The sequence below is a fragment of the Oratosquilla oratoria genome, chromosome 40 (assembly GCF_046742065.1).
Source record: "Oratosquilla oratoria isolate Oo_2021 chromosome 40, ASM4674206v1, whole genome shotgun sequence".
NCBI classification, from domain to species: domain Eukaryota; kingdom Metazoa; phylum Arthropoda; class Malacostraca; order Stomatopoda; family Squillidae; genus Oratosquilla; species Oratosquilla oratoria.
The window spans coordinates 18,164,645-18,191,621 of NC_134816.1; positions in this window are offsets into that span (position 1 = coordinate 18,164,645).

Here is a 26,977-nt window from a genome sequence, read left to right on the forward strand (position 1 = left end):
AAATACCGTCGATTTCCATCTTCACACAAGGCAAAAATGCCATCGATCCCTGTCTTCACACTAGGCAAAAATGTCGTCGATTTTCCCCTTAATACAGGGCAAAAAGCTATCTTTATTTTCATCTTCACACTAGGCAAAAATGCCTTCGATTTCCTCCACACTAGGCAAAAATACCGTTGATTTCCATGTACACACTAGGCAAAATGCCGTCGATTTTGGTTTTCTATGTCTATGTCTTCCAAAAATTGGTTATTTTTTGTTCTATTCGCGTCTTATATATATATATATATATAAATCCCACACTGAGTTCTTCAACGGGACAGAAATAGCGTAGTAATTTCCTCACATGGACTTCCTTCACACATGACAAAAATACAGTCGATATTTTTCCCCCCAAATCCCGTAAAGGTGTTTTTGTCCCTTGAGAATGATGATAATAATAATAATAGTAATGATGATAATAATAATAATAAAAAAAACAGGTTGACATTCAAATATCCGGCAACCTCGGGACCTGAGGATTGCCGGATTTTTGAAGTTTATAATTTTGTATGGTGTACTCCGTATATATTTAAAGAAAATTACCACCTGTACAGTCCTTTAATGGAAAAAATAAACACTAAGTGAAAAGCAAATGAATTCTTATTATTCACGAACTAAATAAAATACAATAAAGATAGTTATGTAAAATTTCAATTCAATTTTAATAAAACATATAAAACTGATCCTCCGAAGAATTTTAATTAAACTAAATAAAATACTCCGTACTGTACTTCTTAGAAAAGAAGCTAAATAGCAGATGGGATTTTTACACGTCATTTTAATTCGATTCTAATTCAACTAAATAAAACTGATCCTCCTAAGAATTTTAATTAAACTGAATAAAGTACTCTGTACTGTACTTCTTGAGAAAAGATGTAAATAGCAGGTGATCTGTCAGGATCATCTTCATCATTACTGACCGTCATAAAAACATCATCGGCAACAGGAACAGCTTCAATTACAAAGGATTACAAAGGCGGAGCATGCCGACAGGAGACCTTTTGGTCCATATCTAGGTCGGATGCGAAAAAAATCAAAATAATAATGAAATAATAATTATAAAAAAAACTAATGTATGCAACAAACAAAATACATAAATAAATGGATAGGTATGGTTGAATAACAAACAAACAGGTAAACAGTAAATAATAATAAATTGACACATAACTAATAATAAATGAAAACCAAACACACAAATGATAACAAAGCAAAAACAAATAATATAGAATAAGTTATAATCATTACAGCATCTTGCTTAGGTGTTTATCTAGATGAGTCTTAAAGCTTCGAACTGAACTACATTGCACTACCTGTGCAGGAAGTTTATTCCATTCATTAACTACACGGTTGCCAAAGTTGTTTCTACCTACTTCCAAATTGAATCTATTTCCGGATAGTTTGAGACCATTGTTTCTTGTCTGATTCTCATTCAATGTGAAAATTTTGTCACTTTTGATGTTGTCAATTCCCTTTAGAATCTTAAAGACCTGTATCAAGTCACCTCTGAGTCTATGCTTTTTTAGGGAAAACAGATTCATATGTTTTAGTTGATTTTCGTATGATTTATCTTTGATATTTGGAATCAGTTTTGTGACTCGCCGTTGTACTTTTTCCAGCCTGTCAATGTCTCTAATGAGATTCGGTGACCATACAGAAACAGCATATTCCAAATGTGGAGGAACTGTTGATTGTGGTGACAGCACATCTGGTTGACTTGAAGATGATGGCAGTGGATTATCTAGTGTGTACACTGCTGCTGCTGCTGCTTCCTGCTTCCTAGCTAGATTCTTGAATATCTCGTGCAGTGTCTATTGCTTCATAAACTTGGGTCTTTCGTTCATAAGTTTATCTTGGATCAAGTAAATATTCATGATTTCTTGTTCACTTATGTAACTCCTTTGCTCTAGTCCAGCCAGCAGTTCAGTTGTCAACGCAATTGACCTGTCAATAGAGATTCTTTCCCTCACATCTTCCTCGTTTTCGTCACTCACTGCATCCATCTTTATCACCACCTGTACAGGCATCTCCCTCCGGATTTTAAACCCTCTCTACAATTTCTGAATCAGTGTAACGATGAACTGTAGGCACATTATCATCAACATCCATCCATTCTGTTAAAACATCTTCATTTAACCCATTAAACTCCGATGACAAGATTCTTGTCATTTGGTCAAATAAAACAAAAAATCATAAAACACCAAAATGTTTGAACAGAAAAATATGACGTCAGCAGTCCTCGCTTCGCTCGCGAGCTCGCGAGCGAAGCGAGGACTGCTGACGTCATATTTTTCGGATCAAACATTTTGGTGTTTTATGATTTTTTGTTTTATTTGACCAAATGACAAGAATCTTGTCATCGGAGTTTAATGGGTTAACCTTGATGAAAGCTCCTTGGCATCAGTATTAGTTACATCTTGGAAGCATGAACCAACAGCTGATTCTGGCGTAAGCGGCAGCTCCAGCAAAACAGTGGCGCTCCAAGACGGGAAATATGAAAATGCGCTCCCCAAATCTATCCCGGATTTCTGAAGGTTCCGGATTTATGGTTGCCGGATTTTTGAATGTCAACCTGTAATAATAATGATAATAATAATAATAATAATAATAATAATAATAATAATAATGATAATAATAATAACATAAAGATACAAATAGAATTAATAATTTTCCTCTACCTCCTCTTAAAGGTTTCTGTCGCACTTCTTCTCATGTGTGTACATGATTGTACACATCAGCTTTAGAATACACACACATGCACACACGTACACACATACACACACACACACACACACACACACGATGGCGTAGTGCTAGAGTTCCCGGCTGCCACTACGGCGGTCCAGGTTCGAATCCCGCCCAGGGCTGAAATAATTTTAGTAACGCTGTGCTGCGAGTCGTTACTCCAACTCTCGTGGGAGTGGAGTTGTGTGTGTGTGTGTGTATGCGTGTGTGTGTGTGTGTGCGTGTAAGGTCAAAGCTTTACCCATAGATCGGTCATACGAGCTCTGAGCTCTCTTTCGGAAGGGTAGTAACTGTCCATCATGAGTCCACCACATTATCCAAGACTATTGTGAATCACACATACACACAGCGAGCAAGTGTGTATGTGCATAAGAATTACATGACACACAAATGTCCACTTTCTGCATACATACATACTTACATACATACATACACACACAATAAGTACACATACACATGCAAATACACATAGAAGAAAACTTTACATACGTACAATGTAAAGCTTTCATACACATGCATGCAAGACACATACATACATACATACAAAACGTATATATACTGTGTGTGTGTGTGTGTGTGTGTGTGTGTGTGTGTGTGTGTAGATAAACTCAAAGTTAATAAAACACCAGGGCCTGACGGTTGGCATCCAAGAATCTTAAAGGAAATGAAAAATGAGATTGTTGTTCCATTAGAAATTATTTACAAGAAAGCCATCATATCCGGAGATGTCCCAAGAGAATGGAAGCTAGTTAACGTTACTCCCATATTCAAAAAAGGTGACAAAAAGAAGCCAAATAACTATAGGCCTATAAGTTTGACTTCAATCGTAGGAACAATAATGGAAACTATCATCAGAGATGCTATCGAACATCATTTAGAAAGTAACCGTTTGATAAATGATAGCCAGCATGGTTTCAGACGGAAACGTTCTTGCGTGACTAACTTACTCGAATTCTACAACACAGTTATCTCGAATTGTGACAAAAGAAACAATATAGATTTAATATATCTAGACTTTGCAAAAGCTTTTGATACCGTCCTACACGAAAGACTACTTACTAAATTAGCTTTACACGGAATAAGTGGTAGCCTATTAGGTTGGACTAGTAATTGGTTGAATGGTCGAAAACAGAAAGTTGTTTTAAATGGAAAAGCTTCTAGATGGAAAAATGTTACAAGTGGAGTTCCTCAGGGTGCCGTTCTTGGGCCACTTCTATTCATAGTATATATAAATGATATAGACCATAGACTAAAATCTACTGTTTTCAAATTTGCTGGTGATACAAAACTGTGCGGAATGGCAAATAATCATTTAAACCAATTAGATATTCAAGAGTATTTAGGTAAATTACAGCAATGGTCTGAAAAATGGCTAATGAAATTTAACACAAGTAAATGCAAGGTAATGCACATAGGTAAAAATAACAGTAAGTACGATTACAAGTTATTTGGAAATTCGTTAACAAAAGTGGATAGTGAAAAAGATCTCGGTGTAATTATCAGTAACGACCTTAAATCATCCAAGCAGTGTATTTCAGCCGCTGAGAAAGCAAATAAGATTCTAGGACTGATTGCGCGATTTTTTTTATTTCAAAACTCCATCACTCATTAACAAGCTATATAAATCGTTAGTTCGTCCACATTTGGAATATGCTGTTTCTGTATGGTCACCAAATCTCATTAAAGACATTGACAGACTGGAAAAAGTACAACGGCGAGTCACAAAACTGATTCCAAATATCAAAAATAAATCATACGAAAATCGAATAAAACACATGAATCTGTTTTCCCTAAAAAAGCGTAGACTCAGAGGTGACTTGATACAGGTCTTTAAGATTTTAAAGGGAATTGACATCAAAAGTGACCAAATTTTCACATTGAATGAGAATCAGACAAGAAACAATGGTCTCAAACTGTCCGGAAATAGATTCATTTTGGAAGTAGGTAGAAACAACTTTGCCAACCGTGTAGTAAATGAATGGAATAAACTTCCTGCACAGGTAGTGCAATGTAGTTCAGTTCGAAGCTTTAAGAATCATTTAGATAAATACCTAAGTAAGATGCTGTAATAATTATAATTTACGTTATATTATTTGTTTTTGTTTTGTTATCATTTGTCTGTCTGATTTTCATTTATTATTAGTTATATGTCAATTTATTATTTTTACTATTTACCTGTTTGTTTATTATTTAACTATACCTATGCATTTATTTATGTATTTTATTTGTTATTTACATTATCGTAGTTTTTATTTATTGTTTTATTATTAATATGATTTTTTTTCGCATCCGACCTAGATATGGATCAAAAGGTCTCCTGTCGGCATGCTCCGCCTTTGTAATCCTTTGTAATCCTTTGTAATAATAATAATTATAATAATAATAATGATAATTCATACATATATAATGATACTTATACTACTACTACTATTCTACTGTCATTCTTTGTTACACTATCAATCTGTGTCGTGGGGAAGCTTGGGCCCAGGAGTGGTCTTGCCCCGCGGAAGAGTAAGGAAGTTGGGCCACGAAGAAGATTTTTAGTTTTGGTCCTAGAAGAAAGCTGTGGGACCTCATGGGGATAAGACGCCACCGAAGAAGGTCCCTTCGAAGAATGGCTTGGGAAGCCATGCAGTGACTGGCGCTCCCCCGAACTCCTCAAAGTCCCTTCAAGACGACGCGACGCCATGGCCCGGGCAGCCGACGCGTCATTGTCAAGACCTATATGGACATTGAGGAACTTATGGGCTTTTTCAAACGGGCTAAGAAAAAGGGCCAAAAGGTCATTGAAGAGACTATACGGTCCTCGAGGAGAAAATCAAAGGCTTTTTCCAACAGGCTTCCGCATTACGAGCCAAAGTTGATGTCAAAAGGTCATTACAAAGACCTTATAGGCTCTGAAGATTGATTATGGGCTTTTTTGAATGGGCTTAGTAAATGGACAGACTCGGTGCGAAAAAAGACATTGAAGTCTTGATCATGTGCAAATTTTTTGGGCTTTATGATTGGGCTTCATAATAAGATGATATAATTGGGCAAACCACAAGGAAAACGATCACGAAAAACGATCTTTTGTTCTTTGGAAAGAAATTTCGGGCTTTTCGAATAAGCCTCGCGAGGCTGGAGCATTTTGACTTGGGCTAAAAGAAGCTTTTAGTTGCTTGCAGGCCAGCAGGAGCCATAAGACAACAAATCGACACAAGTTACTTGGGCGAATTGGGCTAGCCCTCAGCTGAATAAAATCCTTTGGTTTTATATTGGACAAAATTCCTACATTGTTATTAGTTCAGTGACATTGGCAGTATTCTTTATCATATCATTTTGTCTAAAGGCACAGTGACACTGCTTGAATTAACATATTTCTATTTTTCTGGGAATAAATCATATTCATAGTGATGGACATGTCTGAATAAAATACAATTATTTATAAAGGCAGAGTGCTCCTGTATTTGACTGGTAGATCGCATTAGGGTAACTGTGGAAAAAGTAGATCATATCTTGCAAAAGGTTCACCTGGTTTGTGTGTGTATGTATATGTATATATATATATATATATATATATATATATATATGTATACACATATATGTGTGTGTGTGTGTGTATGTATGTATGTATATATATATATTAGATTGCACTAATGTCGTAACACATTGGTAAAATTTAAACTTAGAACCCTGTGTCTTCCCATGTCCCCCTTCATGTACCTCATTACTAGGTATATATTCTTGTACTATACCTTTGTAATCATTCCGCTGAAGAGGACCACAGAGAGTGGTCGAAATATACAGGAACAATCATCTCACTTTTTATCTTTTTCCACCGACAGTGGGTTCTAAGTTTAAATATATATATATATATATATATATATATATATATATGTATATATACTGTATATACTGTATATATATATATATATATATACAGGGTGACCACAAAAACACTCCTTGATTTCAAATATTTATATTATGGCATGTTGAGTTCATAATCATACAAGTTTGGTGTCTATAGTTGCAGAAATTAATAAAGTTTCATGTGAGATATGAGTTGATATCATAGGCACTCGATGTGTGCCCCTCTTGTTGCCCGGCAAATATCAAGGCGATAATCAAGCTCCGTCCAGACTTTCTGCAGCATATCTGGCGTAATCGCGCGTAGAGCTTCGGTGACACGTTCCTGCAGTTCATCAATGGTCTTGGGTAAGGGAGGTATGTAAACTTTGTCTTTGACATATCCCCAAAGGAAAAAGTCGCACACAGTTAGATCTGGTGATCTCAGGGGCCATTTGCAAAACACTTGGTCGTGTTGTCCAGCACGGCCAATCCATCGGTTTGGTAGGTTTGTGTTGAGAAATGCGCGTACATTGAGAGACCAGTGTGGCGGTGCTCCATCCTGCTGAAAAATGTAGCCATCACCTTCAGCAGCTCGTAGTCTTGGCAGCAACCAGTTCTGTAACATTTCTAGGTAGGTTTGGCCAGTAATGGATGGTCCTTCAAAGAAAAAAAACGGTCCATACACAGACCTCTCTGTTACTGCTGCACAAAAACACATTCACTTTGGGAGAGTTACTTTCAAACTCAAGATTGGCATGAGGATTCTGAGTCACATTGTGTCTGTTCACCTTTCCACTTAGGTGGAAGGTTGCTTCATCACTGAAGATGATCTTTGACAGCAGACCAGGATCATTTTCCATTACTGGAGACTGTGGCAAAATTCAAAGCGCATTTCTTTGTCTTTCAAGTATAACTTTTGGGCCATTCGCAGCCTATAAGGGGTAAACCTCAAGGGTTTGCGTAAGACCTTGCATACTGTGCTTTGTGGAAGTTTTAACTCTCGGCTACTTCTGCGTGTCGACTTCTTGGGGCTGCGAACAAAAGCGTCTCTGACCTTGTCGACAACTTCCTCTGACACTGCTGGGCGGCCGGAATGTCCTTTTCTCTGATCACAGATGCACTCCCTCGCAATGACATCATTGTACCACTTTAAAATGGACTTGTTAGTAGGTGGATTGTTATGATGAATGCGTCTGAATAAACTCTGCACATTTGTACCACTGTTTGTTTTGCCAAAATCCAACACAAACAAGCTACGTTGCTGTGGGGTGTACGCCATCTTGGATAAGACTGCCACCTAGCGGGTCAGGTAGAAATTGCAAACTGGAAAAATAGGGAAACAAAAATGCATTAGTTTATGCAACTATGGACACCAAACTTGTAAGATTCTGAACTCAATATGTTATATTATGAATAATTCGAATCAAGGAGTGTTTTTGTGGTCACCCTGTATGTTGGACAACAACAAAAAATTATGCTAGAATGGCAAAAATCATGCTTAGTCTTTTATTCTTCATAATGAATTAGGCTTTACAATATTTTTTCATTAAGAATAGCCCAATGTCATGAGTGAATTATGCCCATTTTAGTTTATTATGTGAAATGTTTTCACGACCGCGCGACATAACGTCACACGGGAATATGTTAGACAACTAAAAATTATGCTAGACTGGCAAAAATCATGCTTAATCTTTTATTCTTCATAATAAATTAGATTTTTAGAATATTTTTTCATTGAAATATCCAATGTCATGGGTGAATTATGTCCATTTAGTATAGTATGTGAAATGTTTTCTCTACCGCGCGACATGACGTCACACGGTACACACACACACACATTTGCATACACACACACACATATACACACACATACACACACACACACATACTAACACAAACACACACACACGCGCGCGCGCGCACACACACACACACATTTGCACACACACACACATACACAAACACGCACACATACACACACACACGCACACACATGCACACACACACACATACACAAACACACACACACACACACACACACGCACACACACACACACTCACACACACAAACACACACAAACACACACACACACGCACACAAACACACACACACACAAACACACACACACACACAAACACACACACACACACATTTGCACACACACACACATTTGCACACGCACACACATTTGCACACGCACACACATTTGCACACACACACGCACACACACACACACACACATTTGCACACGCACACACACACACACACATACAAATACACACACACACTGACGCACACAAAAACACACATACACACACACACTGACGCATACACACACACACTGACGCACACAAAAACACACATACACACACACACTGACGCATACACACACACCCATGTGTGTATGTGTATGTGTGTGTGTGTGTTTTGACCGGTAACCAGTGCAATTTTATCAGTGCTGGAGTAATTCTTTCACGCCATGATTGTCCAGTAATCAGTCTAGCAGCTCTATTCATTATCAATTGTAGCTTTTTTAGCAAATAGTTCGGAAGGCCATAATATGATGAATTACAATAGTCCAGCTTGCTTAGGTGTACATGATTATGAACAAGCATTTTCATTGTCTTTTCATCAAGATACTTCTTTACAAAAGAAATATTCCGTAAGTGGTAACCCGCAATTCTCACTGTCTGTTCAATTTGGCTTTTAAAGGATAAATGACTGTCCAGTAACACTCCCAAATCCTTGACACTGTCACTCATTGGCAATTCTATTTCATTAATGCATAAGTCGCGAATATTTAGTCTCAAAATCAAGTTGCCTGCCAACCACCAAACATTCTGTTTTGTTTGTATTCAATTTCAATTGTCGTGAACTCATCCATTTACCAATATCCAACATGATATCTGATATCTTAGCCTCCACACTTCGCACACTGTTCAGAGACATATAAAATTGAGTGTCGTCTGCAAATAGTTTGAATGTAACCCCATGTCTTCTCAGTACGTTCGCCAAATCAGCAGTATATAATATACAGAACAGTATTGGCCCCAATACACTCCCCTGCGCTACTCCTCTTTTCAGCGATTTCATGTCCGAGAAACATTCTCCAACTTGTACACAATATCTTCTGCCCTCCAAGTAACCCTCAATATATAAGCCAAAGCAGCCCCCTCAATTCCGATATTTTTACAGTCTTCCAACAAAATACTGTGCACGACAGTGTCAAATGTGGCACATATGTCACACACACACAAACACACATACACATACACACACAAACACGCATACACACACATACTGACGCACACACAAACACACACAATGACGTACACACAAAAACACATACACACACACACTGACGCACACACAAACACACATACACACACACTGACGCACACACAAACACACATACACACACACACTGACGCATACACCCATGCACACACTCACACACACATACTGACGCACACACAAACAAACACACATATACTGACGCACACACAAACACACACACACTGACGCACACACACACACACACTGACGCACACACAAGCACACATAGACACACACACTGACGCATACATACATACACACACCCATGCACACACACACACACACACACACACACACACACACACACACACACACACACACACACACACACACACACACACATGCACACACACACACACACACACAAACACACACGAAATTATTTATCTACTTATCTATTTATTTATTTATCTATTTACCATGTGTTTTTCTCCTCCTCCTCCTCCGAATCACCGAATCTCATTAAAGACATTGACAGACTGGAAAAAGTACAACGGCGAGCCACAAAACTGATTCCAAATATCAAAAATAAATCATACGAAAATCGACTAAAACATATGAATCTGTTTTCCCTAAAAAAGCGTAGACTCAGAGGTGACTTGATACAGGTCTAAGATTTTAAAGGGAATTGACAACATCAAAAGTGACAAAATGTTCACATTGCATGAGAATCAGACAAGAAACAATGGTCTCAAACTGTCCGGAAATAGATTCAATTTGGAAGTAGGTAGAAACAACTTTGCCAACCGTGTAGTAAATGAATGGAATAAACTTCCTGCACAGGTAGTGCAATGTAGTTCAGTTCGAAGCTTTAAGAATCATTTAGATAAATACCTAAGTAAGATGCTGTAATGGTTATAATCTATCTTATATTATTTGTTTTTGTTTTGTTATCATTTGTCTGTCTGATTTTCATTTATTATTAGTTATTTGTCAATTTATCATTTTTACTATTTACCTGTTTGTTTATTATTTAACTATACCTATGCATTTATTTATGTATCTTATTTGTTATTTACATTATTATAGATTTTATTTATTGTTTTATTATTGATATGATTTTTTTTCCGCATCCGACCTAGATATGGATCAAAAGGTCTCCTGTCGGCATGCTCCGCCTTTGTAATCCTTTGCAATCCTTTGTAATAATAATAATTATAATAATAATAATGATAATTCATACATATATAATGATACTTATACTACTACTACTATTCTACTGTCATTCTTTGTTACACTATCAATCTGTGTCGTGAGGAAGCTTGGGCCCAGGAGTGGTCTTGCCCCGCGGAAGAGTAAGGAAGTTGGGCGACGAAGAAGATTTTTATTTAGTTTTGGTCCTAGAAGAAAGCTGTGGGACCTCATGGGGATAAGACGCCACCGAAGAAGGTCCCTTCGAAGAATGGCTTGGGAAGCCATGCAGTGACTGGCGCTCCCCCGAACTCCTCAAAGTCCCTTCAAGACGACGCGACGCCATGGCCCGGGCAGCCGACGCGTCATTGTCAAGACCTTTATGGACATTGAGGAACTTATGGGCTTTTTCAAACGGGCTAAGAAAAAGGGCCAAAAGGTCATTGAAGAGACTATACGGTCCTCGAGGAGAAAATCAAAGGCTTTTTCCAACAGGCTTCCGCATTACGAGCCAAAGTTGATGTCAAAAGGTCATTACAAAGACCTTATAGGCTCTGAAGATTGATTATGGGCTTTTTTGAATGGGCTTAGTAAATGGACAGACTCGGTGCGAAAAAAGACATTGAAGTCTTGATCATGTGCAAATTTTTTGGGCTTTATGATTGGGCTTCATAATAAGATGATATAATTGGGCAAACCACAAGGAAAACGATCACGAAAAACGATCTTTTGTTCTTTGGAAAGAAATTTCGGGCTTTTCGAATAAGCCTCGCGAGGCTGGAGCATTTTGACTTGGGCTAAAAGAAGCTTTTAGTTGCTTGCAGGCCAGCAGGAGCCATAAGACAACAAATCGACACAAGTCACTTGGGCGAATTGGGCTAGCCCTCAGCTGAATAAAATCCTTTGGTTTTATATTGGATAAAATTCCTACATTGTTATTAGTTCAGTGACATTGGCAGTATTCTTTATCATATTATTTTGCCTAAAGGCACAGTTACACTGCTTGAATTAACAAATTTCTATTTTTCTGGGAATAAATCATATAGTGATGGACATGTCTGAATAAAATACAATTATTTATAAAGGCAGAGTGCTCGTGTATTTGACTGGTAGATCGCATTAGGGTAACTGTGGAAAAAGTAGATCATATCTTGCAAAAGGTTCATCTGGTTTGTGTATGTATATATATATATATATATATATATATATGTGTGTGTGTGTGTGTGTATGTATATATATATATATATATATAAATATATATATATGTATGTATGTATATATATATATATTAGATTGCGCTAATGTCGTAACACATTGGTAAAATTTAAACTTAGAACCCTGTGTCTCTGGAAGGGCCAAAGTAAGGGCCTAGAATTGGCCGAGGGAAGTTCTAGGAAGCCGAAGTAAGGGTCTGGAAAGGGCCAAGTAAGGGCCTAGAATTGGCCGAGGAAGGCTAGGAAGCCGAAGCAAGGGTCTGGAAGGAACCAAATAAAGGTCTGGAAGGGGTATAGTGAGGATCTGGAAGGAGCCAAGGAAGCTCTGGAAGAATTTCTACAAGAACATGACTGACTGTTTACAGACTTTTTTCTTTTGGTTTTCCAGTAAGAAGAAATACGTTTCTCACATTCTTGTGGTTTGTGTTAGACCTGAAGGAAATGTCTCCTTCTTATGGCATTTTACCTTTGCTTCCAAATAGTTGGGAATGACATGCTATAGAACAGTGTTTCTTAACTGGGGATCCGTGGACTGCAGAAACCTAGCAAGGGGTTCGGACGACAGTGAATTTAATATGTTACAGTTCATTCCTCTCATGATTTTTTTTTTTTTTTTTTTTTATGATTACACAATTTACTTTTTTTTTCCTGGCTTGTTGAGTCTCTCTGAATGTGGCGATGTTGATATATTACAATGTTTCTGTCACTAAATGCTCAGGAAAAGTGGCTAGTCCCGTATAATATAAAAATTGATGTAAGGGTTTCCCAAAGCTTAAAATGTTGAGAAACATTGTGTGTACACCAAATTATTACTATCATTATCATCATTATCATTAATATTATGATTTATTTTTCATTTTATCTATTATCATTATTACTATTATTATTAGCAGGTAAGGCACCTGGTCTGGATGGATGTCATGCAGAATGTCTGAAAAAGGGAGGTTCAGTGATGGTGGACTGGTTGGCGAGATTATTTAATGTTTGCTGGAGAGAGGGTAGAGTACCGGAGGACTGGAGTAGTGCCTGTATAGTTCCTCTTTACAAGGGAAAAGGGGACAAGTGTGAATGTAGTAATTTCAGAGGGATTAGCCTGTTGAGTGTAGTAGGGAAGGCTTATGGGAGAATCTTAATTGAGAGGATTAGGAGAGGAACAGAAGGAGTAATTGGTGAGGAACAGTGTGGTTTTAGGACGGGTAGAGGTTGTGTAGATCAGATCTTTGTGGTAAGACAGATATGTGAGAAAGCTATAGGAAAGGGGAAGGATGTTTTTTGGGCTTTTATGGATCTGGAAAAGGCTTATGATAGGGTAGACAGAAAGGCACTGTGGGAGGTTATGCAGATTTATGGGATAGGAGGAAAGCTTTTGGGAGCTGTCAAGAGTTTTTATGTGAGTAGTAGAGCATGTGTTAGGATTGGAAATGGAGAGAGTGAGTGGTTTGAAGTAAAGGTGGGACTTCGTCAAGGATGCGTTATGTCGCCCTGGCTGTTCAATTTATACATGGATGGGGTGGTGCGAGAGGTGAATGCTAGGGTAGTGAGTCAGGGATTGGAGATGGTTAAAGAAAATGGAGAAAAGTGGGAGGTGAGCCAGCTGTTGTTTGCGGACGATACTGCGCTTGTGGCAGGGTCAGAGGAGGGATTGAGGAAGCTGGTGGCAGAGTTTGGGAGAGTATGTGATAGAAGAAAGCTAAAGATAAATGTGGGTAAAAGTAAGGTGATGAGATGTACAAGGGGTGAAAGTGGCAGTAGACTGGAAGTGAACATTAAGGGAGAGCGACTGGAGGAAGTGGATAGTTTTAGATACTTGGGTGCAAGTGTAGCAGGAAAAGGTGGAGTGAAGGTGGAGGTAGAATGTAGATTGAGAGAAGCGAGTAAATGCCTTGGTGGTTTAAAGAGTGTAATGAGAAATAGACATTTGGGAATGGATGCGAAGAGGAGACTGTATGAAGGAGTGATTGTGCCAACAGCACTGTATGGGGCAGAAACGTGGAACATAAGAGAAGAAGAGAGAAGGAGTTTGAATGTGTTTGAGATGAGGTGTCTGAGAAGTATGGCGGGGGTTACTAGGCTAGATAGAGTGAGAAATCAGGAGGTGAGGAGGAGAACAGGGGTGAAAAAGGATTTGGGAGAGAGGGTTGATGAAAGAATATTAGGATGGTTTGGACACATGGAAAGAATGAGTGAAGAAAGACTAGTAAAAGAGGTATGGAAGGCAGATGTGGAGGGAGTGAACATGAGGGGACGTCCTAGGATGAGGTGGATGGATGGGGTGAAGGGGGCTTTGGGGAAGAGGGGAATGTCTGTTGAGGAAGGAAGGGAGAGGACGGAATACAGAGGTGAGTGGAGAATGGTTGTATATGGATGATGTTGTGACTGCATGAGGAGAAATGGGCGGGGGGGTGAGGGGTGGGGTAGTATGTGTGAGTAAATTTTGACGCAGCCCGAAGGGATTTCTCCCCGTCCTCTCCTTATATGCAAAGGGGGACGGAGAGGGGGGGTCGCCGATTAAATGAAGCGGCCTTGCTGTGGATGTACTGTGTCTTGCGACACTGCTTCTGACCCAGGGCGGTGGGTGGGGTGCAGGGATGACCCGTCATCCAGGAGGTGCTCAGATGAGAGGAAGGGTGGGAGGGGTGTGGAGTGTATTTGGGGATGAAATGGGTGGGAGTGTTTTTATGCCTTTCCCTTTTTGGCTACCTCCCTTGGAAGGGGGAAAAAGCCTTGGTATATGTATGTATGTACTATTATTATTATTATTATTATTTTCTTTCTAGAGTAAAAGTTTGTTTGGATATTTGATCAACGTTTGACACAGATAAGTAATGAGAATGATTGTAAAGACAAGAGCGACAGACAGAATCTGTCAAGGAAGGAAAAATGGTGAAAATTGAGATCAATTTTCAAAGTCTTTCCAGCTCTTCATTCGGTGTTTTCATAATTTCATTTTATTCCATCACCGTATCTCTCTCTCTCTCTCTCTCTCTCTCTCTCTCTCTCTCTCTCTCTCTCTCTCTCTCTCTCTCTCTCTCTCTCTCTCTCTCTCTCTCTCTCTCTCTCTCTCTTCTTCTTCTTCTTCTTCTTCTTCTTCTTCTCTCTCTCTCTCTCTCATTCTCTCTCTCTCTCTCTCATTCTCTCTCTCTCTCTTTCTCATTCTCTCTCTCTCTCTCACTCTCTTCTTCTCTATCTCTTTTTCCCTCCCCTTCCCTCCCTCCCTCTCTTGCTTTCCCTCTCCTTCTTCCCTTCTTCTTTCTCTCCTTCCTTCACGATTTCTTTCACTTCTTCCTCTCTCTTCCACCTTCCTCTCTCTTCCACCTTCCTCCTCTTCCACTCTAACTCCTCTTCCCACCACCACCACCACTCCCTCGACTCCATCTACTTATCTACTTTCACCTAATACCTCCTCTTTCATCATCAGTCGGGTCTAGTAGTATCAACTCCAACACCCTTCTCTCTCTCTCTCTCTCTCTCTCTCTCTCTCTCTCTCTCTCTCTCTCTCTCTCTCTCTCTCTCTCTCTCTCTCTCTCTCTCTCTCTCTCTCTCTCTCCCTGCCCCCTCTCTCTCTTCCGCTCCCTCTATCTCTCTTCCTCTGTCCTGTTTCTCTCTGTCCTCTCTCTCTGTCCATATCCTTCCTCTTTCTCTCTCTCTCTCTCTCTCTCTCTCTGTCTCTCCCTGTAGGTGTGTGTGTGTGTGTGTGTGTGTGTGTACGGTACGTACGTGTACACAGCATATGCACACGTGTAGCTGTGTAAATATATGCACGGATGCATGTATGTGTATGTATGACAATGACACAGAGGAAAGGAGACAAAACCTTTTCCCCGTCCACTGACAGAACAACCAGCTGTCAGGCGCGCCGGCTGACCAGCTGACATCCTGAATCCATAAAGATGAGACGGGGAGGGGGGGAGAAGAGGAGGGGGAAGGGGAAAGAAGAGTGGAAGGTCTGAAGGTGTATAAGGTCAAATGCCATAATTTTGTAAGATGCAGAAATCGATGACTTACCTTAGCGGGATCTTACTGTACTGGATGATCATCCGCTATGGTACTGAGTGGATGAATATGGAACCATTTGGGTGCATGAGCATCCTACAGCCATCCAAGGACGTTGGATTAAGAATATTTAGCGTAGAGTGTGTGAGACTCACCTTAAAAATTCACCATCCCGTAGTGAAGTAAAACATGTCAGTCGTGGCAAGCCGTTTTTTATTATTATAATTTTTTTTTTTTTTTTGTAGACCGGTGTTTGGGTCACTTCCCCACCTGGCCAGGGTTGTCGGGAACGAACGGGACAACGCCCGCAGTGGCCCCCAGGAACCGAACTCACTCCCACCTGCTCATGAGTTCGACACTGTATCCATTGGGCTACCGCGCGACTCTATAGTGTTGTGTTTGACATAAAATGTGTATTTGATCACATTGTTGGGCGAATTATTTTGCTGTCGTACTAAATATTATGGGAACTGTTGGATGGACTGTGAGGAGATCTAGCGTTTTCCTTTAGTCATCGTTCATCCGAAGAAGTTATCGCTCGTTCCAATTCGACCGTGTTTCAAAATAGCAGAGAAATATAGTCCGATATTTCTAATAATCAGACTTTATGGTCCACTGCATGACCGGCCTATTCCCCTGAGGAACGATACGGCCTCTGTACATCACCATGATGGCTCAGTTCGGCTTGGTATAATGTTGGTATGTATGGTGTGAAGTGCTGCATGTGGAGTTTGTGGTATGTTGGTATGGCTGTGGCTGTAAATGAAATCTGAAATCAGTCTGATCAGCTCGACCATACTGATGAGGCTCTAGCACATATATGCGACACTGACCTACCGCACCCCTAATGTCAGCCGTTGTGGTATTCATATTTATGTTATGTACTATACTTAAGTACTGTATATTTAAAGACAATTAAAAATTTGCCATTAGAATAAACAATTTAGTAATCGTACTGGTAAAAAGCAGACTCCAGGAGAATAAGTAAAGATGTTTATTCCAGATGAATTAAGAGAAATGAATCATTTTTATCTCACGACGTAGTCGTCGAAGGGGATCCCAGAGGTCTTCAGAAGAAGTCCTCCGTAGTTCTTCCCCTCCCACTGGAGAAAAAAGACAGAAGCTTCCTTGATTTTTTTCCTTCCCTAGTGTACTTCCAGAAGAAGTCGCTGAAGAAGGTCGAAGAAGGTGAGCCCAGACTTCAAGAGAACTTCAGAGTCCTCCTTGGTCCTCCTCCAGCTAAAGAAAGGACAACATCGAGGTTTCCGTGAGTTTTTTTGGGGGGTGTTCTTCAGATCTTCAAGAAAATCCGAGTCCGTGTCTTGCGCGCGTCCTTCACGATGGGATTGGGTCCCTTTCCCGCCCGAAGATCCTCACTCGGCCTTGCTGGCGAAGGGGTACCCGAAGGGGTGGCCGTAGTAGGGCCAGGCTGCGGGATGGGCGAATCCGCCGTAGGCGAAGGGGTGGACGCCCCCGACGGCGGGGAAGGAGTAGGTGAGGGGAGCGGCGGCGTCTTCGTCAGCGCTGACGGGGAGGTACTGTAAGGGTTCAAGAAGAACGTTACTGGGGGTCGGCCTCGCGCTTCTTGCGGGCTTCAGCAGCCTCCTCTTCAGCAGGAGCGGCGGCGGCGGCGGCGGGCTCCTCTGCGGCCTTGGCCGGCGTCAGGAAGGGGTTGTTGAAGTAGGGGTTGTAGTAGTAGGGGTTGTTGTTGTTGTTGTAGTAAGGGAAAGCGTTGTAGCCGCCCCAGGGGAGGCCAGCAGCGTGGGGCGGCAGGGCGCCGTAGTGGGGGAATCCTCCGGAGTAAGCGGACGGAACGGTGTACTGGTAGGTGAGGGGCTCCGCTTGCTCCGACTTGACGGAGACGATGGGGCTCACGGGGTATCCGTGGGTGGAGGAGGAGGAGCTGAGGGTCGGCCGCAGGCTTGGCCTCGCAGGCCGCCATGGCGCCAAGAACCAAGAGAACCTGAAGGAGACATAAGAAAATTGGAGGAGGCTGCAAGAGACCATAAGGCCTACATTAGGCAGTTTCATGCCCATTTCCGCCCATCATCCCTAATCATACAGTTAGGTGACCTCAAAACAACCAATTGTTTTAGTGCTCACTAACTACATGGTTTCTTAGTCAATTCCATTCGTCAACCACTCTATTGGAAAACCAGTTCTTGCTAGTTTCCTACTTAAATCTAAATTTGTCCGATTTAAATCCATTACTACGATCCCTGCCCTGCTGTCTTAATATGATGGCCTTGTCTACATCGTTTTTGTTAAAGTCCTTGACCCATTTGAATACCTCTATTAGATCACCCCCGCACTTTGTCATTTTAGTGTAAGTCAAGGTGCCTTACCCTGTCATCGTAAGGTAAGCCCATGTATTATTTTTGTTATTCTCCTCTGTACTGATTCTAGTGAACTAATATTCTATGGGACTGAGACCAAGACTATACCGCATAGTCAAGGATGGGTCTAACTATCGACAGATAGATTATAATGATTGATTATCTGTGCCTTAGGCAACCACACTAACTTTAGGCTCTCGTTATTTTTCACTTCTGATAGAGCAGGACGACTAAAATCAACACACGATGGACGGACACAAAACAACAACAGACTATCCCTTAAAGAACCTTCACTATTAATCAAAACACAACAACAACATAGCAAGCTAACACGAAAAACAAAAAACAGAAAGGAATACTTAGAGAAACCATCTCTCCGGGACCAAACATCGAAGTTTTCGTTCTTGTGGAGACTTCGAGTACTTACCAGAACCTTCATGTTGTCACACTTCGGGAAGAAGTGACACACAATGCAAGATCGGTGAGACATCTCCTTTTATATGTGGTGCTTGGCCTTTCCCTTCCCCCCCCCCAGGTCCCATCCAAGACCCCCCCCCCAAGCCTTCCCCCTGCAGCCCAAGCCCTCCCCAAACCCTCTCCCTTCCCCCCCAAGTCCCATATGGAACGACCTTGTCCCAGGGGGCAAGTGATTCCGGATTCCTTTCTTGAAGGTCTTTTTTTCGCCTTGCAGGTAATCCGGCAGATGTGGTCGTCACGAAGACGCGATGAATTCTCTGGCGTACTGGGGGGTACTTGTCCTTCGTATGAGCCTGCCGTTAGGCTATTTCATTCAGTCACATGTGGCCCCTTTCTGGTAACGATAAGATTTTTTTTTTTTTTTTTTTTTTTGCCAATGTTCTTTCTGATTTTTAGCTTAGTCCTGTGGACACAGCCAACATATAAAAATATACTACTTTCACTTACAAAAAAAAAAAAAAAATCGATAAATAAAAAAAAAATCTCAAATGCTCAGAAGGACATCAATTACCAAAACTGTTGGGGGGGGGGGGAGACTATTCCTGTAGGCTCCCTCAACACCCCATTTCTTTCATAGGACCCCCAGGACAAGTACCCCCCAGTACGCCAGAGAATTCATCGCGTCTTCGTGACGACCACATCTGCCGGATTACCTGCAAGGCGAAAAAAAGACCTTCAAGAAAGGAATCCGGAATCACTTGCCCCCTGGGACAAGGTCGTTCCATATGGGACTTGGGGGGGAAGGGAGAGGGTTTGGGGAGGGCTTGGGCTGCAGGGGGAAGGCTTGGGGGGGGGGGTCTTGGATGGGACCTGGGGGGGGGAAGGGAAAGGCCAAGCACCACATATAAAAGGAGATGTCTCACCGATCTTGCATTGTGTGTCACTTCTTCCCGAAGTGTGACAACATGAAGGTTCTGGTAAGTACTCGAAGTCTCCACAAGAACGAAAACTTCGATGTTTGGTCCCGGAGAGATGGTTTCTCTAAGTATTCCTTTCTGTTTTTTGTTTTTCGTGTTAGCTTGCTATGTTGTTGTTGTGTTTTGATTAATAGTGAAGGTTCTTTAAGGGATAGTCTGTTGTTGTTTTGTGTCCGTCCATCGTGTGTTGATTTTAGTCGTCCTGCTCTATCAGAAGTGAAAAATAACGAGAGCCTAAAGTTAGTGTGGTTGCCTAAGGCACAGATAATCAATCATTATAATCTATCTGTCGATAGTTAGACCCATCCTTGACTATGCGGTATAGTCTTGGTCTCAGTCCCATAGAATATTAGTTCACTAGAATCAGTACAGAGGAGAATAACAAAAATAATACATGGGCTTACCTTACGATGACAGGGTAAGGCACCTTGACTTACACTAAAATGACAAAGTGCGGGGGTGATCTAATAGAGGTATTCAAATGGGTCAAGGACTTTAACAAAAACGATGTAGACAAGGCCATCATATTAAGACAGCAGGGCAGGGATCGTAGTAATGGATTTAAATCGGACAAATTTAGATTTAAGTAGGAAACTAGCAAGAACTGGTTTTCCAATAGAGTGGTTGACGAATGGAATTGACTAAGAAACCATGTAGTTAGTGAGCACTAAAACAATTGGTTGTTTTGAGGTCACCTAACTGTATGATTAGGGATGATGGGCGGAAATGGGCATGAAACTGCCTAATGTAGGCCTTATGGTCTCTTGCAGCCTCCTCCAATTTTCTTATGTCTCCTTCAGGTTCTCTTGGTTCTTGGCGCCATGGCGGCCTGCGAGGCCAAGCCTGCGGCCGACCCTCAGCTCCTCCTCCTCCACCCACGGATACCCCGTGAGCCCCATCGTCTCCGTCAAGTCGGAGCAAGCGGAGCCCCTCACCTACCAGTACACCGTTCCGTCCGCTTACTCCGGAGGATTCCCCCACTACGGCGCCCTGCCGCCCCACGCTGCTGGCCTCCCCTGGGGCGGCTACAACGCTTTCCCTTACTACAACAACAACAACAACCCCTACTACTACAACCCCTACTTCAACAACCCCTTCCTGACGCCGGCCAAGGCCGCAGAGGAGCCCGCCGCCGCCGCCGCCGCTCCTGCTGAAGAGGAGGCTGCTGAAGCCCGCAAGAAGCGCGAGGCCGACCCCCAGTAACGTTCTTCTTGAACCCTTACAGTACCTCCCCGTCAGCGCTGACGAAGACGCCGCCGCTCCCCTCACCTACTCCTTCCCCGCCGTCGGGGGCGTCCACCCCTTCGCCTACGGCGGATTCGCCCATCCCGCAGCCTGGCCCTACTACGGCCACCCCTTCGGGTACCCCTTCGCCAGCAAGGCCGAGTGAGGATCTTCGGGCGGGAAAGGGACCCAATCCCATCGTGAAGGACGCGCGCAAGACACGGACTCGGATTTTCTTGAAGATCTGAAGAACACCCCCCAAAAAAACTCACGGAAACCTCGATGTTGTCCTTTCTTTAGCTGGAGGAGGACCAAGGAGGACTCTGAAGTTCTCTTGAAGTCTGGGCTCACCTTCTTCGACCTTCTTCAGCGACTTCTTCTGGAAGTACACTAGGGAAGGAAAAAAATCAAGGAAGCTTCTGTCTTTTTTCTCCAGTGGGAGGGGAAGAACTACGGAGGACTTCTTCTGAAGACCTCTGGGATCCCCTTCGACGACTACGTCGTGAGATAAAAATGATTCATTTCTCTTAATTCATCTGGAATAAACATCTTTACTTATTCTCCTGGAGTCTGCTTTTTACCAGTACGATTACTAAATTGTTTATTCTAATGGCAAATTTTTAATTGTCTTTAAATATACAGTACTTAAGTATAGTACATAACATAAATATGAATACCACAACGGCTGACATTAGGGGTGCGGTAGGTCAGTGTCGCATATATGTGCTAGAGCCTCATCAGTATGGTCGAGCTGATCAGACTGATTTCAGATTTCATTTACAGCCACAGCCATACCAACATACCACAAACTCCACATGCAGCACTTCACACCATACATACCAACATTATACCAAGCCGAACTGAGCCATCATGGTGATGTACAGAGGCCGTATCGTTCCTCAGGGGAATAGGCCGGTCATGCAGTGGACCATAAAGTCTGATTATTAGAAATATCGGACTATATTTCTCTGCTATTTTGAAACACGGTCGAATTGGAACGAGCGATAACTTCTTCGGATGAACGATGACTAAAGGAAAACGCTAGATCTCCTCACAGTCCATCCAACAGTTCCCATAATATTTAGTACGACAGCAAAATAATTCGCCCAACAATGTGATCAAATACACATTTTATGTCAAACACAACACTATAGAGTCGCGCGGTAGCCCAATGGATACAGTGTCGAACTCATGAGCAGGTGGGAGTGAGTTCGGTTCCTGGGGGCCACTGCGGGCGTTGTCCCGTTCGTTCCCGACAACCCTGGCCAGGTGGGGAAGTGACCCAAACACCGGTCTACAAAAAAAAAAAAAAATTATAATAATAAAAAACGGCTTGCCACGACTGACATGTTTTACTTCACTACGGGATGGTGAATTTTTAAGGTGAGTCTCACACACTCTACGCTAAATATTCTTAATCCAACGTCCTTGGATGGCTGTAGGATGCTCATGCACCCAAATGGTTCCATATTCATCCACTCAGTACCATAGCGGATGATCATCCAGTACAGTAAGATCCCGCTAAGGTAAGTCATCGATTTCTGCATCTTACAAAATTATGGCATTTGACCTTATACACCTTCAGACCTTCCACTCTTCTTTCCCCTTCCCCCTCCTCTTCTCCCCCCCTCCCCGTCTCATCTTTATGGATTCAGGATGTCAGCTGGTCAGCCGGCGCGCCTGACAGCTGGTTGTTCTGTCAGTGGACGGGGAAAAGGTTTTGTCTCCTTTCCTCTGTGTCATTGTCATACATACACATACATGCATCCGTGCATATATTTACACAGCTACACGTGTGCATATGCTGTGTACACGTACGTACCGTACACACACACACACACACACACACACACCTACAGGGAGAGACAGAGAGAGAGAGAGAGAGAGAGAGAGAAAGAGGAAGGATATGGACAGAGAGAGAGGACAGAGAGAAACAGGACAGAGGAAGAGAGATAGAGGGAGCGGAAGAGAGAGAGGGGGCAGGGAGAGAGAGAGAGAGAGAGAGAGAGAGAGAGAGAGAGAGAGAGAGAGAGAGAGAGAGAGAGAGAGAGAGAGAGAGAGAAGGGTGTTGGAGTTGATACTACTAGACCCGACTGATGATGAAAGAGGAGGTATTAGGTGAAAGTAGATAAGTAGATGGAGTCGAGGGAGTGGTGGTGGTGGGAAGAGGAGTTAGAGTGGAAGAGGAGGAAGGTGGAAGAGAGAGGAAGGTGGAAGAGAGAGGAAGAAGTGAAAGAAATCGTGAAGGAAGGAGAGAAAGAAGAAGGGAAGAAGGAGAGGGAAAGCAAGAGAGAGAGGGAGGGAAGGGGAGGGAAAAAGAGATAGAGAAGAAGAGAGAGAGAGAGAGAGAGAGAATGAGAAAGAGAGAGAGAGAGAATGAGAGAGAGAGAGAGAGAATGAGAGAGAGAGAAGAAGAAGAAGAAGAAGAAGAAGAGAGAGAGAGAGAGAGAGAGAGAGAGAGAGAGAGAGAGAATGAGAGAGAGAGAGAGAGAGAGAGAGAGAGAGAGAGAGAGATACGGTGATGGAATAAAATGAAATTATGAAAACACAGAATGAAGAGCTGGAAAGACTTTGAAAATTGATCTCAATTTTCACAATTTTTCCTTCCTTGACAGATTCTGTCTGTCGCTCTTGTCTTTACAATCATTCTCATTACTTATCTGTGTCAAACGTTGATCAAATATCCAAACAAACTTTTACTCTAGAAAGAAAATAATAATAATAATAATAATAGTAATAATGATAATAGATAAAATGAAAAATAAATCATAATATTAATGATAATGATGATAATGATAGTAATAATTTGGTGTACACACAATGTTTCTCAACATTTTAAGCTTTGGGAAACCCTTACATCAATTTTTATATTATACGGGACTAGCCACTTTTCCTGAGCATTTAGTGACAGAAACATTGTAATATATCAACATCGCCACATTCAGAGAGACTCAACAAGCCAGGAAAAAAAAAAGTAAATTGTGTAATCATAAAAAAAAAAAAAAAAAAAAAATCATGAGAGGAATGAACTGTAACATATTAAATTCACTGTCGTCCGAACCCCTTGCTAGGTTTCTGCAGTCCACGGATCCCCAGTTAAGAAACACTGTTCTATAGCATGTCATTCCCAACTATTTGGAAGCAAAGGTAAAATGCCATAAGAAGGAGACATTTCCTTCAGGTCTAACACAAACCACAAGAATGTGAGAAACGTATTTCTTCTTACTGGAAAACCAAAAGAAAAAAGTCTGTAAACAGTCAGTCATGTTCTTGTAGAAATTCTTCCAGAGCTTCCTTGGCTCCTTCCAGATCCTCACTATACCCCTTCCAGACCTTTATTTGGTTCCTTCCAGACCCTTGCTTCGGCTTCCTAGCCTTCCTCGGCCAATTCTAGGCCCTTACTTGGCCCTTTCCAGACCCTTACTTCGGCTTCCTAGAACTTCCCTCGGCCAATTCTAGGCCCTTACTTTGGCCCTTCCAGAGACACAGGGTTCTAAGTTTAAATTTTACCAATGTGTTACGACATTAGCGCAATCTAATATATATATATACATACATACATACATATATATATATATATATATACATACACACACACACACACATATATATATATATATATATATATATATATATATATATATATATATATATACATACACAAACCAGATGAACCTTTTGCAAGATATGATCTACTTTTTCCACAGTTACCCTAATGCGATCTACCAGTCAAATACACGAGCACTCTGCCTTTATAAATAATTGTATTTTATTCAGACATGTCCATCACTATATGATTTATTCCCAGAAAAATAGAAATTTGTTAATTCAAGCAGTGTAACTGTGCCTTTAGGCAAAATAATATGATAAAGAATACTGCCAATGTCACTGAACTAATAACAATGTAGGAATTTTATCCAATATAAAACCAAAGGATTTTATTCAGCTGAGGGCTAGCCCAATTCGCCCAAGTGACTTGTGTCGATTTGTTGTCTTATGGCTCCTGCTGGCCTGCAAGCAACTAAAAGCTTCTTTTAGCCCAAGTCAAAATGCTCCAGCCTCGCGAGGCTTATTCGAAAAGCCCGAAATTTCTTTCCAAAGAACAAAAGATCGTTTTTCGTGATCGTTTTCCTTGTGGTTTGCCCAATTATATCATCTTATTATGAAGCCCAATCATAAAGCCCAAAAAATTTGCACATGATCAAGACTTCAATGTCTTTTTTCGCACCGAGTCTGTCCATTTACTAAGCCCATTCAAAAAAGCCCATAATCAATCTTCAGAGCCTATAAGGTCTTTGTAATGACCTTTTGACATCAACTTTGGCTCGTAATGCGGAAGCCTGTTGGAAAAAGCCTTTGATTTTCTCCTCGAGGACCGTATAGTCTCTTCAATGACCTTTTGGCCCTTTTTCTTAGCCCGTTTGAAAAAGCCCATAAGTTCCTCAATGTCCATAAAGGTCTTGACAATGACGCGTCGGCTGCCCGGGCCATGGCGTCGCGTCGTCTTGAAGGGACTTTGAGGAGTTCGGGGGAGCGCCAGTCACTGCATGGCTTCCCAAGCCATTCTTCGAAGGGACCTTCTTCGGTGGCGTCTTATCCCCATGAGGTCCCACAGCTTTCTTCTAGGACCAAAACTAAATAAAAATCTTCTTCGTCGCCCAACTTCCTTACTCTTCCGCGGGGCAAGACCACTCCTGGGCCCAAGCTTCCTCACGACACAGATTGATATATAGTGTAACAAAGAATGACAGTACAATAGTAGTAGTAGTAGTATAAGTATCATTATATATGTATGAATTATCATTATTATTATTATTATAATTATTATTATTACAAAGGATTACAAAGGATTACAAAGGCGGAGCATGCCGACAGGAGACCTTTTGATCCATATCTAGGTCGGATGCGGAAAAAAAATCATATTAATAATAAAACAATAAATAAAAACTATAATAATGTAAATAACAAATAAAATACATAAATAAATGCATAGATATAGTTAAATAATAAACAAACAGGTAAATAGTAGAAATAATAAATTGACATATAACTAATAATAAATGAAAATCAGACAGACAAATGATAACAAAACAAAAACAAATAATATAAGATAAATTATAATCATTACAGCATCTTACTTAGGTATTTATCTAAATGATTCTTAAAGCTTCGAACTGAACTACATTGCACTACCTGTGCAGGAAGTTTATTCCATTCATTTACTACACGGTTGGCAAAGTTGTTTCTACCTACTTCCAAATTGAATCTATTTCCGGACAGTTTGAGACCATTGTTTCTTGTCTGATTCTCATTCAATGTGAAAATTTGGTCACTTTTGATGTTGTCAATTCCCTTTAAAATCTTAAAGACCTGTATCAAGTCACCTCTGAGTCTACGCTTTTTTAGGGAAAACAGATTCATATGTTTTAGTCGATTTTCGTACGATATATTTTTGATATTTGGAATCAGTTTTGTGGCTCGCCCTTGTACTTTTTCTAATCTGTCAATGTGTTTAATAAGATTCGGTGACCATACGGAAACAGCTTATTCCAAATGTGGACGAACTAACGATTTATATAGCTTGTTAATGAGTGATGGATTTTTTAAATCAAAAGATCGCGCAATCAGTCCCAGAATCTTATTTGCTTTCTCAGAGGCTGAAATACACTGCTTGGATAATTTGAGGTCGTTACTGATAATTACGCCGAGATTTTTTTTCACTATCCACTTTTG